This window comes from Dipodomys merriami, unplaced genomic scaffold (assembly GCF_024711535.1).
Source record: "Dipodomys merriami isolate MVZ:Mamm:240054 unplaced genomic scaffold, mDipMer1.0.p SCAF_2, whole genome shotgun sequence".
NCBI classification, from domain to species: domain Eukaryota; kingdom Metazoa; phylum Chordata; class Mammalia; order Rodentia; family Heteromyidae; genus Dipodomys; species Dipodomys merriami.
The window spans coordinates 117,430,700-117,441,327 of NW_027203381.1; the positions used below are offsets into that span (position 1 = coordinate 117,430,700).

At 48.2% G+C, this 10,628-nt stretch overlaps 1 long non-coding RNA gene across 1 annotated transcript in view; it reads left to right on the forward strand.

Moving 5' to 3' along the window:
- Positions 1-2,871: 2,871 nt before the first annotated feature.
- LOC138832533 (uncharacterized) overlaps positions 2,872-10,628 on the forward strand; it is a 104,402-nt gene continuing 96,645 nt past the window's right edge. Inside the window, exon 1 of the long non-coding RNA XR_011373578.1 lies at positions 2,872-2,971. This is a non-coding gene — a long non-coding RNA (uncharacterized lncRNA). The remainder of the gene's footprint in view (positions 2,972-10,628) is intronic.

A 10,628-nucleotide genomic window follows, 5' to 3' on the forward strand; every position in this document is an offset into this window, starting at 1 on the left:
GACCAACAACAACAACAAAAGTCTCATGGTCTTTTTTGCATGGGCTGGCTTCAAACCACAGTCCTCAGAGCTCAGCCTCCTAAATAGTTAGGATTAAGGCGTGAGCTCTTGTATACTTCAAAGTCAGCCCTTTATATCCACCCTCAAGATTCAACCATACACAGATGAAAAGTATTGGCGGGTCTGTGTGTGTGCGTGGGGGTGCTCAGTGGTAGAAAACTTGCTCACCACTCATGAAGCCCTGTGTTTTCCTCCTACCAGTGATAAAAGGGTCATTGCTGTGTACTGAGCATGCTGTCATTATTCCCCAAATCATTTACATAACTGACACTGTATTAGAAATAATTTAGGGATGGTTCAAGTATAGGAAGGATTGTCTAGGCCACTTGTAAATGCCACGGAATTTTATACAGGCTGTGGACGTGTGTCCTAATCCCTTACAGATACCAATTATCCGTATTTAACTATATTAAAGATGGCACAGGATTGCAGAGGTTGTCCACAAGCCAGGGCTTACTGGGCCCCATGTGTTTGTGCTTGGTGCCTGCTTCTTGAGGATGTCAGACAAAGCTAGATGCCTGGCTGTTTGCATAGGTGAGATCTCACACATAGTAATCTTCTGGGAAGCATGTACGGAGCCTCAGCCTGATCCACGGAGGGTGGAGGGCATCTGGGCGCACTTTCTACTCCAGGCTACCAGGAGCAGTGGTAGCAGCTCTCATTGAGGTCACCCTATACCCATTTGTTGGCACACAGTGGCAGTCTGGAATCAGGAAGGGGTGATCCTTTGTACTTTTGCCTGGAAGGGGAAAGAACATTGTGCCATCCATCATTGAAGCTGGGTATATAACCGCCGTTTCTGCTTGCTGGCCTCTGTGTGTACAGTGTGCACACACACTGGTTGTGGGGCTTGAACTTAGGGTCTAGGCACTGTCTGAGCTTCTGTGCTCAAGGCTAGTGCTCTACCACTGGAGCCACAGGGCCATTTCTAGTTGTTTAGTAGTTAATTGGAGATATGCGTCTCATACTTTCCTGCCTGGGCTGGCTTTGGACTGCGATCCTCAGATTTCAGTCTCCCCAGTAGCTAGGATGACAGGTGCGAGCCTCTGACCACCCAGGCTGTATGTGTTGTCACAAATACCAGACTGGATAGTTGAAATACGTAACTCTCAGTCCCAGAGGGTGGAAGGCCAAGGTCAAGGTGTGGTCAAGACTGATTTCTTCTGACATCGCTGCTCAGAGGCTAGTGAGCATTGGGATTGCTGGGATGTGGCCAACGGTGTGGTGTCTGAAGGAGAAAATCCACTGTCATGCGTAGGGCAGAGGTGGGTGAGTGGGACAAAGTCAGTTTTATCATTCCTCAGTGACAGGAGTCCTGTGGGCCAGGGTCCCTCTGAGATTCTACAGATGCCTTCCGGGGAGGGAAGTCCTCTCCTTCTGTTCCTGTCCTCTCTTCCCTAGTGCTGCCTCTTCTATCTGAAGCCATGTCTAAGGGAATCTCACTGCTGATGAGTTTGAAGGCAGAGTCCTGAACTGCAGAGTACTGTTAGAGGCTTCTTTTTTTCCTTTTGGCAGTTCTAGGGTTTGAACCAACGTCCTTCCAACACTGCTGAGCCACACCTCCAGCCCTCTTTTTCACTGAGAATTTTTAGGGTACGGTGCAGCTTCCTGCTTGGGTGTGCATCTGTGCTGTGATCGACTTCTAAGATTCCCATTGTTGCTGGGATCACAGGCATGTACCACCTTGTTCAGATTCCCCTATGGAGTCTCAAGGACTTTTTGTTTTTTTTTGCCTTGACCCCAAACCTTCCCACTCTTGGCCTCCTGAGTAGCTAAGATTACACGTATAAGCCACCAGTGCCCAGTGGGTTTTTGCCTATTTACTTGAGAGGACCTTGCAGTATACTTCTGGCTAGCCTGGAGCTGCTACCCTCCTGTCTACGCCTTTGAAGCGCTGGGATCACAGGTGGGTGCCACCGTGCCTGACTTCCAGGGAGTTTGAAATGGCAGGAAGGGCCTTTGACACTACAGGTCCTGATGTGGATTGGTTGACCCCAATTAAGGTATCACTGATGTTGGGTCTAGGACAAACCACAAATTAGTAAGAGCTTGTGCAGCACAGGTTGTGAGCTCCTCAGGGGTCTCCTCAGCGAGGCGCACAGCTGCGGCCCCGGCGCTGCAGGCTGATCACAGACGCAGGCCAGCCCGGCCAGGCAAAACCTCGTCTCCAACGTCCAGCCAAAAACAAGGAACACAAAAGGAGCCTCTTCAAGGCGGGCCAGGGTTCTGGCTGCGCTGGCGACCGGCCAAGTCCGGCCCCGGTGCCCCGCGTCGGGGCCGCACCCCGGGCCCTCGGGGCGGCCCCACGCCTTCTCACACCCGCGCGTCTCCCTCCGGTCCGCTCGCACTTCCGCTTCCCGTCCACCCCCGACAGTAGGCCGGGGCTGGGCGGCAGCCGGGGCCGCGCGGGGCCCGGTCCGCCGGCCTCTCGGGCTCCGCCGGTCTCCGAGGCGGGGACCCGCCCGGCCTGCGGGGTGCGGCGGGGCGACGCGCGGTGGAGACGCGGCAAGCGGGGGAGCCGTGGGCTCGGCCACGCCTCAGCGAGGATGGTCGGGGCAGAGCCGCAGAGACGGCGGGCCGGGCCCCGCCCGCTACCATTCCCCGGGCGGGGAGCCGGGGGGAGGGAAAAGGGGGGGCAGCGGGCGGAAGTTACAAAACCCGCTTCCGGTTCTTAGGACACATCACTACATCATTGTGGCCCGATTGGTCAACCGTTTTGATTGGCAGCGTCGGGGGAGGGACGGGCTCAGCAGCGCAGAGCCCGTCCCGCGTCGCCTTCCGGTTCTATGCTGCCGGAAGTAGACTTGGCCGGAAGTGGAGGTGGCGGGACGGAGGGCTGACTGGGCTTCCGCCTCTGGGTTCTTCTCCCACTGGGTCCCGCTCCTCGCAGGGCGGCTGCGCTCCGAAGTAGGTCTGTCCACCCTCCTCGGCAGTCCCCAACCGCCTGCCCCACCCAGAACCCCGGGAGGGCGCGTCGGACCGACCCCGGTGCTCCCGGGCGGCTCCGCCCTGAGGGCCGTGCGTGACTGGAGAATCAGGCCCAGCCACCCTGCACCCCCCCACCCCCCGCCCATTCCAGCCCCGCACCCTCCCCGGCTGCCTCCAGGACAAGTACCACGTAGAGGAGTCACTAGGCCTGCGGAAGACAGCCAGCCCCGCCGGTGCTGGACGCTGGGCTGCTAGGATCAGAGTTCCATCGCACACCAAATAGAATTCCCGTATGGGATACACGCTGCCATCTTTTCATGCTAGAGGATACAGGCTCAGGTTGAAGACGACTGGTGTGTAGCAGAGTTAGGATTCGAATCTCTGGATGCTTACTAGAAAACAGTTCTAGAAGTTTGTATTCTCAAGTGTATTTTCCAGACTTTTCTCCGGCAAGGTCATCCTTGTCAGGGATGTTGTGGATGACGGTATCTGACCTGGGATGCAGGAGGTAGGCGCGGAGGGGGCCTGGGTGGTAGGTTGATCCTGGGGATAAACTCTGTTCCTGGCTCACATGCACCTTGAAGCAGATCTCAGTAGTTATGTGTTGGAGTTGAATCCATCCGTGTGATTTACTTACTATGGAGCCATGGAAAGCTGGGCTTGGGTTAAGGCCTTCGAAGGACATAGGGTGGCTACCTCTTTGCGAGTCATTTAGGCACATTAAATCTGGATGGTAGTAATGACAGTTGAATAAGTCTTTAGGAAGTCCTGCGATGCACCATGTTTGTTATGAGGCCATGCAGTGTGTGCCCTTCCACATCACAGCATGTGCTGGACATAGGAAGAGGTCCAAGACCCGAAATCTCTTCTCACAAGCTTTCAAGGGTTTGCTGTCTGAGGACTCTCACGGAGAAATTACTTCTCATTCTTCCTGTTGAAATTACTTGCAGTTCTTTTTCTGATAGAGCTACAAACACAATGTCAACCCCCAAGTGATTGGATCTAGGATGTTTAATAGTGTGGAGGTGTTCAGCAGACAGGGCGCCCGCCCTTGCTCTTGCTTTGCAGGCTCATGCCCTGGCTGTGTCAGGAGTTCGTGGGTGTCTGTTTGACAGGATCTGCCAAGAGTTGGAAAATGACTTCCCTGATGGGAATGAGCACATTGTAGTAGGTATCTTACACAGTTCCAGGCATAGTTTTTCCAGACACATTTTAAAATGGACACTGTCTATTTGCAATATTTTGGGGTCTGTCGATAGTTACTGAGAAGAGTTCTGTTGTGTTTATGCTGACTCTCAAGCATATCCTCTGACTTCCTAACTCACCCCATGTGTTAAATTCTCTTTGGTCCTCAAACTCCAATCCTGGATTGGTTCCCCATGGGCTCAAGTGACTGAAAACTTTGAGGTGTCATTTGCCAGTACCTACACATCCTCCTGAGCTTGTGGCTAACATCTTTCTGCTGCTACACCTTTTTTCATAAGGTCAAGTTTTCCATTATTAACCTCCCCTCATGCAGCTAAAATAAAGCTATATCCCTCCCCCCCACCCAAACACTCAGCCTCTATGGTAAGAAAGACTTGCAAGCATATACTTTGACTCTTCTCTGGAACGATTTATTAAGATTTTTGCATGGCAGATAAAATTCATTCTTTCCCAAAGAATTTGCCAAACACCTGTGGAGTGCCAGGGCTTCAACGGGGGAAGTGATAGGTCGGGGAAGTCCTCTTTGTGGAGCTGATAGATGAGACTTGGGAGAGGAAAGTGAATGAGCCATACTGACATAAGGGAGGAACAACTCAGCAGAACAGCAGTAGGTGCCAATATCCTTTGTCAGAAAACATCTCTGGGACTTAATTCCCTTGTATTGGTATATGATAGGGTGTTCAACCATTGGTACATAAGTCTGCAACTTTGGTTCTTCACCTCATAAAGAAATAAAATTCCTTTATTTCTTCTGCATGGACGGCTTGTGATCTACCCCCTCCAGTTTGTATATTGAAGCCATAACTCAATGCGTTGGTGTGTGGGTGCCCAGTGTCTCTGAGAGGCAACTGGACCTGGATGAGGTCACGTGATGGAGCCATCATGATGAGTGCCCTGAGGAGGAAATGAAGAGACCAGGATGAGGATACAGAGATCTGTTGTCTGCAAAGCAGCAGGAGAAAGTTCACTAGGATATATCCATTGTAGCTCCCAAATCTCAATTCCATCTGATCTTTGAGAGATGAATTTGTTGTTTAAGTTGTGTAATCTGTGGTCTAGTCCTAACTCTTGTATCAGCCTGGCCTCTGTATCCTCATGTGGGAATAATAGGAATACTTTCTTTGTGACCCAATACCTGGCAGAAATGAGAGGAAAGATTTACTTAGCTTCACAGTGTCAGAAGTTTCAGGCCATGGTCACATGTCCTCTGGCAGGGAACATGTAGTGTTGAATAGAGTGACTCACTTCCTGTGGACAGGAGGTAGGGCATGGTGACTGAAAGCGGTGGGCGACAAGACACATCATCCTTCCAAGACATTCTTCCAGAGACCTGCTTCTTCCAGCCAGATCCTACCTTCTAACATTTCCATCACCGCTCATAGTGTCCAATTAGGAATCCAACAATGGATGACTCCATCAATGGTGAATTCATTAATGAAGTCAGAGCCTTCATCAGCCAATCACTTCTAAAAGCCCTTCAGCTAACAGTCTCGTCCTAGTAAGTGTGCCTGTGCAGGTACATCCCAGATCTGACTAATAATTACTTTTGAGGTTTGCAGATAGATTCAACTTGGCATCAAACTGTTAAAAATTCCTAGGAGAGTGTGGGCCTGAGCTACTGTGCTGGAGATTTATTTTGTCACTGCAGACATAAAAGTTTCCTGTACCAGCTGTCTCGTTGGATTAAGCTCAGGCTTCCTTAACTCCTCAGGAGGTCTTGCATGTGGCCCAGCTGTCAAAGCAGGGTGTTCTGCTCTTTCCTTCATTAAAACTTAAAAATGAACGATACTAGGAGTGACCCCATGGTGTGGCATCAACTTCAGTTCTTCACCTCACAGCCCCTCCCCCACACTACCTTTCATCTCCGTACAGAACAATCAGTCTATTACTTTATGTCTTCTGGGTAGTTTTTGTACCATAGTCTCCTATTTGTTTAGTCACAAGCTACATAATGAGTTTTTATCTATGATTTACCTCCTATACATAGTCATCCCATAAGATTATATTGTCTATCGACATAGCTGTCATAATTTATGTAAGAGCACCAGTACTTGGTCAGGACTTAAATATGTGTGCATCTGGGTTTTGTGGAACATATTTTGAGGGCGCACTGTAATGTAAAAAAAAAATAAAAAGAATGAAGTTGGGCACTGGTGGCTCAGTCCTGTAACCCTAGCGATAGGCTGAGATCTACAGGATCCTGGAGAAGGAAAATCTTCAAGATTCCAGTTCCAGCAAAAAGCTGGAATGGAAGCTTGTCTCAACTGGTAAGTTGAATACCAGCCTAGCAAACAAGCCATGCAAAGATGTGATGTTCTAGTATTGGTAGTTGTGTGTGTGTGTGCAACGCACACACACATTGTGAAATTAGGACTATGGAGAAAGTCACAAGAGTGGTGGTTTATTTGGAAGACATCAGTTATAACCCACATAAAAATTCAGGAGTATTTTCCAGAATCACTTTATTCCTCCTATGTATTCCTTCTATGTATTCATTCTTCCTATCATCTATATATTCTTTGTTTTCTTTTTTTATATTAAGACAGCAAACTTTTTCACAAGAAAGCAGATTGGTAGTTTGGCCTTTCCTCTGGCATTTGTTATCAGTGGTTTAGAAATAATCTGTGTGTGGATTTGTTGGTGATGTCTGGTAAAGGTTCAGGATTGGCAATCAAATTGGGATCTCTACACTAAGTTTCTTTCATGTGAACTTTCACAGATTTTCTTACTGGTGACTGTTCTTCTTCTTCTTCTTTTTTTTTTTTTGTGGGGCCTGAACTCTGGGCCTGGGCGCTGTCCCTCAGCTCTTCAGCTCAAGGCTAGCCACAGCACCACTTCTGGCTTTTTTTTGCTTATGTGGTGCTGGGGAATCGAACCCAGGGCCTCATGCATGCAAGGCAAGCGCTCTACCACTGAGCTACCTTCCCAGCCCGTGGTGACTGTTCTTATATACTGGGAAGTGACACCCTCATTGGCCAGATGCTGTTAATGTCTCATGCCCCAGCATGCTGTGAGTCTGACACTATCTACCCATATCATTAATAGCGTCACAGAGGCAAAAATTTAAAAATCTGATTTCAGCATATTCCTATGATTCACTTCCCATTACTAATTGGATAGCAGATCATTCATGAATTTCTCTTCTTAGAAGTTTATTTTCCTTCTAATGGTCTAGTGCTTTTGATATAATTTCAACTTTTATTATTACTATTTTTGCCAGTACTAGAATACATTCTAGTATTGTTTTTATTACTTAATTGCTTTTAAATATTCAATCAATTTATAGTTTATTTCAGCATTAATGCATTTTAATGTCAGGAAAAAGTACTTTTTTATGAATGTTCAAAAAGGAGCCTGTGATTTCTCTCATTTTATTAAAATAGCTCAAAACATGTTTTTATTTTATTTTTTGGTGGGGTCCAGTGTTGAGGCTTGAACTCAAGGCCTCATGCTTTTGCTTGGCTTGTTTGCTCAAGGCTGGTCCTTTAGCATTGAGTCACACCATACTTCAGCCTTTGTTTTTGTTTTTTTTTTTTGGTGGTGAGGCTTGAATTCAGTGCCTGGGTGCTGTTCCTGAGCTCTTTTTGCTCAAGGCTAGAGCCCTACCATTTGAGCTACAGCTCTGCTTCTGGTTTTTGAGTGATTAATTGGAGATAAGAGTCTTCCTGGGACTTTCTGCCTAGGCTAGCTTTGAACCATGATCCTCAGATCTCAGCCTCATGAGTAGCTAGGATTACAGGCATGAGCCACCAGCACTTGGCTACTATGACTACTTTTTTGGTGGTAAATTGGAGGTAAGAGTCTAAAGGACTTTTCTGCCTGGGCTGGCTTCAAACTGCCATCATCAGATCTTTGGCTTCTTGGGGGAGTAGACCATATTTCAGTGTCATGATGCTGTTGGGTCTTGGGCGAGGATCTGGTCAGTCTGAACTGAACTCCACGATGACATGGTGCACAACCCTCTCGGGTGGAGAACATCTGGCCAGTTGGCCTTGTTAGGCCTGCAGCATCATTGGTACGTGGCAGGACAGATGCTTCTCCTATCGATGGTTTTGTACGGCTGGAGAATGATGTTATAAATATCGAAATGGCACCTTGGAAGAAAAAAAGCTCCAAGCCTAGTCTCAAGATTCTTATGCACATGTCGCTTCTCTGCAGAGGGGACAGTCTCTCTCAGGAGAGCACTCTTTCATGAAAGACCAGGAGGTTGCTTCCTATTTTCAGAAAGCTTCTCCAGCTATTTTAATTTACCATGCATAATCTGCTTATTTTACGGGCAGAATTAACTAACCTGACAGCAACTTTAGGGAAGGAATGGGAGCTTTCAGTCATGCCCCAAATACTTGTCTCAGAAGTTGCGAACAGCAGCCAAGGATTGCTAATGGAGTAACTGGAAGCAGCTGCTGGAAGCGCCTACAGGCTTAATAAATGTGGAGGTTTTTAATCTGGGGTGACAGATGCGACCATAGGCATTTTGACAGTCAGATTTACTAGAAACAATGTTGTCAATCTGCATGTTTTATAGATAATTTGTTGCCACTCAGGCTTCTAGAAATTTCTTTTCTTTCACAGACACTGCATGGGAAAGGTTAGCTTTAGATATCAGAGGGGTCTGGAGGTGGGTGCCAAATCAGATTATAGAATGCTGTCTTGGCTTTCTGGTCTGTGAGGCTTGGGGAGATAGCTAGAACTTTCTGAGCCTCAGTTTCCTCATCACGCAGAAGCTAAGAATGGCTCCTCTCTTATGGTGTACTGAGATGAAAAGGGAGGAGGCATTCATTCATTCATGCATTCATCCACTCATTTGTTTAATTGCTCACTCATTTACTCACCTATTCATTCATTTGCCCATCCTCTCGCCAGTTCGGTCACTCACTAATTCATCCATCTACTCTTAATTCATCCACTTACTCATCCATGCATTCACCAATTCATTCACTCATCAGCTTGTCCATCCTTACATTCACCCACTCATTTATTCATTGATCTACTTATCCTCTTATTTATTCACTCGTCCATTCATTCATCCTCATACTTACTCATTCATTTCTTATGAGACTGAAGGACCTGCTGATGAAACTACGAGCATGTTGTACCTGAGGCCTTCCCCAGTTCAGGCTACGAAAGCAGGACTTGTGGCAGGAGCCTCAGCCTGTGCCCCAATTCACCATGATGAGCTGAGCTCGACTCTTCTGTCCAGGCTGGCAGTGTGGCGAGCCTCATCTTTTCTGCCCTCCTTGGCCCCTATGGTTTTGCTTTTGGATTTTCTTTTTTTTTGATCCTGTCGTGGGCCTGAACTCTGGGCCTGGGCACTGTCCCTCACCTCTTCAGCTTAAGGCTAGCGCTCTACCACTTGAGCCACAGCGCCACTTCCAGGTTTTTTCTTTTTGCTTATGTGGTGCTGAGGACTCGAACCCAGGGCCTCAGGCATGCAAGGCAAATGCTCTACCACTAAGCCACCTTCCCAGCCCTGCTTTTGGATTTTCTTCATTGCCAATTGGACAGTTAGGGGCTGAGGCTTATCCCAATTCCCAGGGCTGCTTAATGAAGTATCACAGGCAGCGAACGGTGAAGTGACAGGCACGTACACACTCAGAGTTCCAGAGGACGACCTTCTCTGTCAGGTGTCTCCAGGGAGGGTCTGTTCCTCACCTCTCCTGCTCTGGTGTCACCAGCAGTCCCTTGGTTTGTAGAAGCAGAACTCCCATCTCAACCTTTATCCTCATATGGCCTTTGTCCCTGTATCTTCATGTGTCCTCTGCAGAGGACACCTGGATTTAGAGCCTACCCTTTAGTTACATTTGGAAAGACCCTGTTTCCAAATGAAGCCCTGTCCCATGGTTGCAAGCAAGTGTGACTCTTGGAGGAGTCAGCTTGGGGCTGCTCGAGGCCTGGAAGCACCAGGATGGGCCCTGTGTGGGAGTGCTCCCAGTCTGCCCTCACTGCCTGCCACGAGGACGCTTGTACCCCATTATTGAGGGATACTCGGAAGTCCTTTCTTCTCCTGGCATTTTCCCAACTCATCTCTTAACCTTCCCTTCCTCCCCGTATTTATTTATTTAATATTTATTGTATTTATTTATAGTATCAGTGTTTTTATACTGATACCGGGGCTTGCATTCTGCATCTTGTGCTCTCACTTGCCTCCCCCCCCCGCCCCCGCCCCCGTCCCTCTTTGAGGCTGGCACTCATCAGTCAAGTCACACTTCCACGTCTAGCTTTTTGCTGGTTAATTAGAAATAAGAACCATGTGGGTTCTTAAAGCCAGCCTGGGCTGGCTTTAAGCCAGGAGTCTCAGATCTCTTGTTAAGGCTTGTGGCGTTGTGGTAAAGGTTGGGACAAGCTGCTCTTTTAAGTGATCCAGTCCTCTCCAGTTTGTCCGAGTTCCATCAGGTATGAACAGCAAGCAGGTGTCCAGTGAGGCCTGCCTTGGT